This window comes from Oncorhynchus tshawytscha, linkage group LG13, assembly GCF_018296145.1.
Source record: "Oncorhynchus tshawytscha isolate Ot180627B linkage group LG13, Otsh_v2.0, whole genome shotgun sequence".
NCBI classification, from domain to species: Eukaryota; Metazoa; Chordata; class Actinopteri; order Salmoniformes; family Salmonidae; genus Oncorhynchus; species Oncorhynchus tshawytscha.
The window spans coordinates 67,099,709-67,109,833 of NC_056441.1; positions in this window are offsets into that span (position 1 = coordinate 67,099,709).

Below are 10,125 nucleotides of genomic sequence, written 5' to 3' on the forward strand. Positions count from 1 at the left end.
TATTGACTATTTGTGAACTATTTCCTAGACATGCAGTTAATGTAACTCATGATCATGGAGGACTATAACTTCACTTGAGTCATTATTGTTGCTATGAATGTCTTTACTGAGGTACTGTTTACTACTACAAAGGTTCAGACCCACAGCTTGTAGGATGCATAGGAGAAATGACATTTATGTTGGTCCATTTGCTTTGAGGTAACTGAAGTTACTGCCTTCTCTAATGGCCTTCTTATATTTCCAAAGTGCCGTGTCCCTTCATAGAGACAAATCACCTACTGGGTGTAAGTGTGACATGCCAGAGCAGACAGTGTTTTGTTTTTTTGTCTAGTAACATGTGTGCTTTTAGTGTCTGCAGTAATGGCACTAGAGTATAGACACTTGCAAAGTTAATGTCCGTTTCTTGTTGAACGTGGCAGAGGCCGACTCCTCATTCACAGTCTCAGGCAGCTCCAGGTGTAGATGGATGAATTTCCTCCACTTCTAGTAGTATATCATATTATAGAGAAATACACACAAACTTTTAGACCAACAAGACCACAGAAAGGATAACTTATAATGTAACATAGGCTATTATGTCAACATAGGAAGCGCTTAAGCAAAATCAACATAATTTTTGCTAATCTGTCACAGGGCCTTATTCATAGCACAAGGGAAAGGGGAAACAGAGTGGTCCCTGACCTAGGAAATGATGAGATGGCACTCTGTGATGGAGTGAACATTTGGTAGCTCCACAGTCAGCTCCAGGATTCTAGAGAGGTCCCTGACCTAGGAAATGATGAGATGGCACTCTGTGATGGAGTGAACATTTGGTAGCTCCACAGTCAGCTCCAGGATTCTAGAGAGGTCCCTGACCTAGGAAATGATGAGATGGCACTCTGTGATGGAGTGAACATTTGGTAGCTCCACAGTCAGCTCCAGGATTCTAGAGAGGTCTCTGGGGTCAGAGTTAACAGTGAGCTGGTTCTGTGGCTGCTGAGGCTGGGCTGTCACTGAGCTAGAGATCACCTGGATCAGGTTCTTGGTCTTGTTGCTTTGGTCCCCTGGCCCAGATGATAGCTGGACAGATGTGATGAGCTGCACAGGTGTACTGTCCTCGGTCTGCCCTTCACGCAGGAGATCTGCTGGAACAGGGAAGCTGGGGTCTGGGAGGCTGGGAAATGAATGTCAAAACATTAATCTTTAGCTACAGTACACCTTTAAAAAAATATTCATACTACATAGTTAGTAGGTATTGCTCAATACATTGTGGCTAAATAATCTCGGCTTTATCTTGATGGTGTCACCTTAATAAAAAATAAAACTGTTCCCTTGAACCAAGGAATGATTACGTAGAGGCCTTACCTGTGTTGGTGGCCTGGACTGTTTTAGAGAACCCAGGCGGCACTGCTTGTCCTCTAGGCTGCCCTTTAGCTTACTGCTGCTGACATTGTACTGCTGGGCCAGACGCAGGCCATGCTGCTGCTGGGTGAAGCTCAGGGCTAACAGGTGGACCTGGTCCTTCTCCCTCTTGTCCTTCTGAGCCTGCTGCTGCACTGCAGGACTAAACGCCACATCCACCTTACTGTAGTCATCTAATACAGGGAAGACAAGTTGCAGTAAGGGTTGAAACGGTTACCGGTTTCACGATAAACCATGGTAAAATTCCCAACGGTTAGTATTACCAGTTCAAATTTGAATTATCATTAAAACACGGTTTGAAAAACTCACGGTAAATCCTGTCCAGCATCAACCAAAGTTAGCAACAGTCTGACGCAGGCGCAGAATGCAACGTGGGTTTTGTTCTGGGTAAAAACATGGCGGAAGGCAGTGACAGCGCTCGGGAGATTTTTCAGCCTTCTAAGAGGACCAAATCTGAAGTGTGGTCGTTTTTTGGGTTTTACTAAAGTGCTGAGGGAAACTTAATCGAAGATGGTCACCCTGTCTGCAGAACAAGCAAAAGAAAATTGCTGCGAAAAGGGGCAACACTTCAAATCTCTTGAGTCATCTTCGTGACCACCACACACTACTTTATAGCGAATGCAAGGTAAGTTAACTTTTAGCTCAATGCATGATGTGGGGACTTCGGAATGGGGGAAAATGTCATGGTTTGTCTGTCTAACTTGCTAACAGCTTGTCAATAATGTAAACTGAAGCTTTCAGTGTTACCTACTCTTATAAAAAGACTCCACGTTGTTCTGTTGCTGTATGCATTGTGTGTCTGCAGACTCTATTCACCCATTGCACACGGTAGTTTAGTCACCCAACCAACATATTTTGTTAATTTAAAATCTGTCAGTCGTCGACTTGGTTGTAAAAGTGTTCTAACAGGAAAACACTATATACTCCTAAATTTATGTCAATTGTTGGGCTCATTGCAATGACTATAACTGTCTTCTTAAAACACATTTGTATTTCTGTAAATTGAGCATGGGGTCATTGCATATACTCAAATGCAACACAGAAGACAGACAGGGGCTGCGTTCCAAACACTTAAGACACACCCTCGTCCACTCACCCTCGCCTTATGCCCTTGGGGGAATCCCCGTCGCCATCTTGGAGGACGGTCCAAATGATTAGCCAAGCAAAGGAAGTTTGCAATGTAAGCCCCTCAGCCCTTATTTTTAGTCGGCTTTGCCAGTGTACAATTATGTTCACATCCTCTAAGAAAAGTCAGCGAAAACTTAAAAACAACATCAATGGAGAAGTCAACATACAAGTGTAAGTAAAAATGAATGCAAATAAGTTAGAAATTGTGCTACTAATGCACATGATGGCACAAACACGTCTCGTAAAAAGTAAATATGTTTTTGTAGAAATAAAACATTTTTCTTCAGAAGTTCCAGCTAGGCAGGCTGACGTTAGTTAGCGAATTCATTTTCTAGCTATCATACAGTAGGCATATATTAATAATTATATATTTAATATAAGTAGACATGCACTCAGAATTGACTGTAGCGCATATAAAGCACCCACAAGCTACTGGAGGCTGAAAACACAATCGTTGCGGGATGAAGGGTGTCCATTTAAAAATCATTCCTTCTTCCCCCACCCCTTGTTTACTCGTCAGAGGTCATGATACGTCATCAGAAGTGTCCACTTAATTTGAGGGCTGAGGGGATAGGTGTGTCTTTTAAGTGTTTGGACCTGTATGTGTGTGTGTGTGTGTGTGTGTGTGTGTGTGTGTGTGTGTGAGAATGAGGTGAGTGTGTAATAATAATTACAATGTAACAACACCAATAATAATAATACATTTGCTATTCCCTTGTTTACAAGGGACACTCCAGTAAGCATTTCAAAGACAGGCTGCCTATGCACCCACATCAAAACATGCTCAAGACCTCACTGCAGCCCTTTCATACTACATTGCAAAGGACATGATGTCATTTCAAATTGTTGAGAGGCCTGGCTTTCTGAGGCTGATGAAGGATGCCGTGCCTCACTACGAAGTGCCATCACGAACATTCTTTGTCAAGCCTGAAATCCCAAACCTGTACAACCAGGTTAAAGCTGATGTTGGAAAAAGTTTGACTCAAGGCACATGGTTTGCTGCAACTACTGACCTCTGGACCAGTGAAAGCTGGGGGTGGTCAACCCTACATCAGCTTCACTAACCATTACCTCAACCCAGACTGGCAACTGGAATCAAACTGCCTGGAAACAAAGTTATTCCCAGAAGATCACTCGGCTCACAACATCAAATAGTGTTTTGAGAATATGCTGGGAGAGTGGGGGGGGGTCAACAAGAAAGACCTGGCCTGCATAACCACAGACAACGCAACAAACATGATCAAGGCTTTTGAAGAGTTGCCAGATCTGTGGCTTGGGTGCTTTGGCCATAATTTGAACCTGGCCATCTCAAAGGCTCTGAAAATTCTGAGAGTTGACACAGCAGTCAAGGCCTGCAGTCATCTGGTCCAAGGCTTCTCACGGAGCTGGAAGAGAAGGAGAGAACTGAGAGAAAAGCAAGCTGCCCTCAACATGCCACAGAAGGCTCTGATCCATGATGTGGTGACCCGATAGGGATCTACACACAAGACGCTTGAGCGCTTCCTCAGCCAACAGCAGCCAGTGACACTGGCTGGAGAAAGAGGAACATGGCATCTGATGCCCAAGGATGCCGACATAAGTGTCATGGAGCAACTGTGCCAGCTCCTTGAACCTCTGAGCAAGTTTACAAATGCATTAGCCTCAGAGACACAAGTGACACTGTCAGCCATCAAGCCTGTCCTAGACCACATCACCTGTGATGTTCTGGTGGCCAAGGAGATGAAAAGGGTAATGAGAGAATACCTTAAAACCTCTTACAGCTACCCCTACTTTTTTCAATTTCTGCCTGAAGACATACCCAAATCTGTAGCTTAGGCCCAGGACCAAGGATATGCATATTCTTGGTTTCATTTGAAAGAAAACACTTTGAAGTTTGTGTAAATGTGAATTGAATGTAGGAGAATATAACACAATAGATCTGGTTTAGATAATACAATGAAAAAAACGTATGTTTTTTTCATTTTTATTGTTGTATCATCATCTTTAAAATGAACAAGACAAAACAAACATTCAGATAGGATGATGGGGACAATTTCAGTGAAAAACATAACAGGGCAACAGTACTTGTGCAAAGTTTCAGAATGATAACTTCCAAAATGAGTGTGCTACATGACATTTATCATGAAGTCACCCAGGTGTCCCACACCCAGGTGTCCCAGTGGCCAAATTATTGAAGTTAAACATTTTGAATGGAATAACTATATACAAAATACCAAAATGGTATTCTAACACCCCCCCCCCAAAAAAAAAATTGAGAAAAAACATGAAGAAAAAAAATGTATACATTTACAAAATAACACTCTCAATATTTGGAAGACCCTCAGTCCTCAATATTGTGCTGCTGATGCCAGGTGCCATAGCAGTCTCTTTCTGCTGTAAAGCAGAGGGTCACCAAGCATGTGGTGCAGGTGATGGGGGACTTCATTTTGCAAAGAACACAGCGACACCTCCATGCTGTGCCCTTTTGAACCTGCAGGCACATCCATGCCTGCAGAAATACATTTGGGAAGATGAACATCTCTTGTGGCAGGAGCTGGATGAACCAGCTTCAGTGGGGGATGGACACCTTGGCACTGGGGGCTCCCATTCTGAGTCAGTGTCACTGTGAAAGAAAATGTTCAGTTAGAATAGTTTCACATATGAGCCCTGTATCAACAGGTATAATAAACATATATATATATATACAGAGTACAGGGAACATAAGGTTGAATATATTATTATTGACCTGCTAGATCTACTGTCTAATTTATATTATGAGAGATCAGCTAGATCTACTGTCTATTTTATATTATGACATTTCAGCTAGATCTACTGTCTTTATTATATTACAACAGACCAGCTGTATCTACTGTCTCCATTTCACTTTGGCCATTGTTGTGGGCCTGCCCTCCCCTCAACAGCCTCAAATAGGCTATTTCATGCGGGGGTGGGGTGGAGCGGCAGACACACGCATCCTGGCTATGCTCCCTCTAATCCACAATATGTATATACACACACAAACATAGGCTATGTGTCATAAACATACATACAAACATACCCCCACCCACAATGTATAGCCAACGTGTACTTTACACATTTCATTACATTTTTATACATTGCTACTAAAAAAAATTAAAATCACAAATAATATTTTATATTATTAATTTCAAACAAAGGCATTAGCATGAGAAGAACTTACCAGTCCAAAACGATGTCCTCTCCGTTCAAAAAATATTCCTCAATTTGGGAATCGCTAAATGAATCGTCCTCCAATAATCTCTGTCTCACTTTTTTTTTGTGTGTACATCTGTATATCTAGACTTAGATTTAGCTTTCCCTAACTTAGTCACCATACTGATTGATTTATAAACAGCTGAAAATGCGCTTTACCAAAACAATGCTGTGCGTAACATGCGTGGCTCCTTCCGGTATGAAACTTCAATGGCGAATGACCCTCTTTACGCTGGAGTTTACTACATGGGTTGGTCTTCCAACACATAAACATTACATATTGCTGTTTACCTCAGCTCATTGGCTATCTACACAGCTAGATTTCAAGAAGATCAGTGGTCATTGGGTTAAAATACAGTCAATCAACGAAACAGCGGTCATATCATTGGTGCACAATGATGTCATTACTTGTTGTCTTCAAAATCGGTTTCTTTCAGTCAATACGTCCCGCGAAATGACCCATCACGTTTGGTTGTGTTACAAACAAACCAGTTGATTGCAATGAAACCAAACATGACTGGAAAAGTCACGTTTAGTGTGTGTTTTTACATCGAATTTGTCGTCGAAAATGGAATGAGACGGAATTCACGACACAAGCGGTTCACAAAATGTTTCGTGTTAGGCTATAAAAATGGATTTTAACAAACAAAATACCATTCATTGTGTAACAATGAGCATTGGGATTGCAAACAGAGGAAGATCGTCAAAGGTAAACAATTTATTTTATTGCAATTTGTGATGTTGTTACGCCTGTGCTGGTTGAAATAGTTTGTTCTCAGATAATCGCATCGTATTCTTTCGCATGTAAATCCTTTTTTAAATCTGACAACGCAGTTGGATTAGCAAGATTCTAGGCTTTCAACCCATCTGAGACACTTGTATTGTCATGAATGTTTAATATGACTATTTATGTAGTGATCACCGTATGTTGTCGAATTTAATCCCGCTAACGGGTTCGGTGCGTAGAGAGGTTAACAACAGATACACAGAGAAGGCAAAGAGAGTCATGGACATGGCTTGTTTCATTGACCCCCGCTTCAAAAGGCGCTTTTTAGATGAGCCTGAGGCTGTAAAAGTTGACACTGACAGCTGTGTCCAGGAGGCCGTGAAGCTGGCAGAGGGTCAGATTCTAACCACCCCAGAAGACAGAGTGAAAGAAGTGATCAAGGTCTACCTGTCTCTGCCAACCATTCCAGCAGAAGAGGATCCACTGGTGTGGTGGAGGGGCCCTGCATCAGAGCTGCCTCAAATTGCCAGTGTTGCCAGGAAGCTTTTGTGCATCCAAGCAACCAGCATGCCATCAGAGAGTGTTCAGCGCTAGCGGGCACATTTCCAGCACATTTTAACGATACCGCGATAATACTGATAACCGTAATAATTTTGGTCACTATAATCGTGATATGAAATTTTCATACCCCATTATTTTTATTTCTACTTTGAACATTCTTCCACTGCAAATCTACCATGCCAGTGTTTTACTTGCTATATTTTATTTACTTTGCCACCATGGCCTTTTTTTGCCTTTTCCTTCCCTTATTTCACCTCATTTGCTCACATCGAATATAAACTTGTTTCTACTGTATTATTGACTGTATGTTTGTTTTACTCCATGTGTAACTCTGTGTTGTTGTATGTGTCGAACTGCTTTGCTTTATCTTGGCCAGGTCGCAACTGTAAATGAGAACTTGTTCTCAACTTGCCTACCTGGTTAAATAAAGGTGAAATAAATAAAAATAAATAAATAAATAAAATACTGTTTCAATGAAACACCTTTTGAGGTCAAACAGTGTTAGATAACATTGGTATCAAAACCATTAAAAAGTGATAAGAACATCAGCTGTCGTATACAGTTGAAGTCGGAAGTTTACATACACTTAGGTTGGAGTATTTAAAAACTCGTTTTTCAACCACTCAACAAATTTCTTGTTAACAAACTATAGTTTTGGCAAGTCGGTTAGGACATCTACTTTGTGCATGACACAAGTAATTCTTCCAACAATTGTTTACAGACAGATTATTTCACTTATAATTCAGCCTGTTCAGCCTATCACAATTCCAGTGGGTCAGACGTTTACATACACTAAGTTGACTGTGCCTTTAAACAGCTTGGAAAATTCAATAAAATGATGTCATCGCTTTAGAAGCTTCTGTTCGGCTAATTGACATAATTTGAGTCAATTGGATGTGTACCTGTGGATGTATTTCAAGGCCTACCTTCCAACTCAGTGCCTTTTTGTTTGACATCATGGGAAAATCAAAAGAAATCAGCCAAGACCTCAGAAAAAAAATTGTAGACCTCCACAAGTCTGGTTCATCGTTGGGAGTAATTTCCAAATGCCTGAAGGTACCACGATCATCTGTACAAACAATAGTATGCAAGTATAAACACCATGGGACCACACAGCCGTCCTACCACTCAGGAAGGAGATGCGTTCTGTCTCCTAGAGATGAACGTACTTGGTGCGAAAAGTGCAAATCAATCCCAAAACAACAGCAAAGGACCTTGTGAAGATGCTGGAGGAAACAGGTACAAAAGTGTCTATATCCACAATAAAACGAGTCCTATATCGACATAACCTGAAAGGCCGCTCAGCAAGGAAGAAGCCACTGCTCCAAAACTGGCATAAAAAAGCCACGCTATGGTTTGCAACTGCACATGGGGACAAAGATCGTACTTTTTGGAGAAATGTCCTCTGGTCTGATGAAACAAAAATAAAACTGTTTGGCCATAATGACCATCTTTATGTTTGGAGGAAAAAGGGGGATGCTTGCAATCCGAAGAACACCATCCCACCCGTGAAGCACGGGGTTGGCAGCATGATGTTGTGGGGGTGCTTTGTTGCAGGAAGGACTGGTGCACTTCACAAAATAGATGGCATCATGAGGAAAGAAAAGTATGTGGATATATTAAAGCAACATCTCAAGACATCAGTCAGGAAGTTAAAGCTTGGTCACAAATGGGTCTTCCAAATGGACAATGACCCCATGGCTTAAGGACAACAAAGTCAAGGTATTGGAGTGGCCATCACAACGCCCTGACCTCAATCCTATAGAAAATGTGTGGACAGAACTCAAAAAGTGTGTGCAAGCAAGGAGGCCTACAAACCTGACTCAGTTACACCAGCTCTGTCAGGAGGAATGGGCCAAAATTCACCCAACTTATTGTGGGAAGCTTGTGGAAGGCTACCTGACACATTTGACCCAAGTTAAACAATTTAAAGGCAATGCTACCAAATACTGTTGAGTGTATGTAAACTTCTGACCCATTGGGAATGTGATGAAAGAAATAAAAGCTTAAATAAATAATTCTCTCTACTATTATTCTGACATTTCACATTCTTAAAATAAAGTGGTGTACCTAACTGACCTTAAACAGATAATTTTTACTAGGACTAAATGTCAGGAATTGTGAAAAACTGAGATTAAATGTATTTGGCTAAGGTGTATGTAAACCTCCGACTTCAACTGTAAATATTTTTTGGGGACAATGTGAACTTTTTTTCCCTGCACCTCTTATGAAACAGGTTACAGGCCAGGTAATTATGCAGAAATACAGGTTTGTGTTCTGCAGGAAAACAGTGACTCTTGGTATCTCCTCCTTCATGAATGTCTGTCTCCAGTTTCCCTCCACATACAGGCACAGGCTTGTTCTCATCACCAGGGTTAGGGATGTGCTTCCAGCCACTCGCATTGATGTACAGCAACCCTTTCTTTGTCTCCAGACACAAACAATAAAGCAACTGTTCAGCCTCTTTATAGTTCACACCTCCATATTATTAGCCAGCATTGCACAGTCAAACAAATGAACCAGTATTCTCTTATCAACACACTTAGTTGTTATTTTTTTAATGTAGGCCAGTGTTCTAAGTGTGTTTTTAATCTATAAACTCTACAGTGTGGGTGTAGCTGCTCATAGAAAGCAGGTCTTTTGTGGTTCCAGCATTTCAGTGAGTAGGCAGGAGTCAGGCTGAGGTAGTGCATTATTATTAGCTCCCTGTTTTATTTGTTCCTCGATAAACATCTGGTAGCTTTGGGGGTCATTCTGTGACAGGTCGTCTAACATGGACCAGAACTGGTTGAACTGTTCCTGCTTTGTAATTTGTACTACCAGGGATGAAGACATATTTCTGAAAATATGTTGAGGGATTTAGTTCAGCATACACACAGCTCATTGGAGTTTTGCATTTGATTATGGTATGGCAAGGCACGCTAGCTATAGATGAACAAGCATGGAGATAATTCCTTGCTAGGTTAAATAACGTTTATGTTAGCTAGCTAAAGTAGTGTAGCTAAATAGCTACCCCAATACACCAGCCAGCAATGCCTTGAATACAATCAAACCATTTGGTACGAATGCTGTGAATCAGATGGAGAACAGTAGTTATC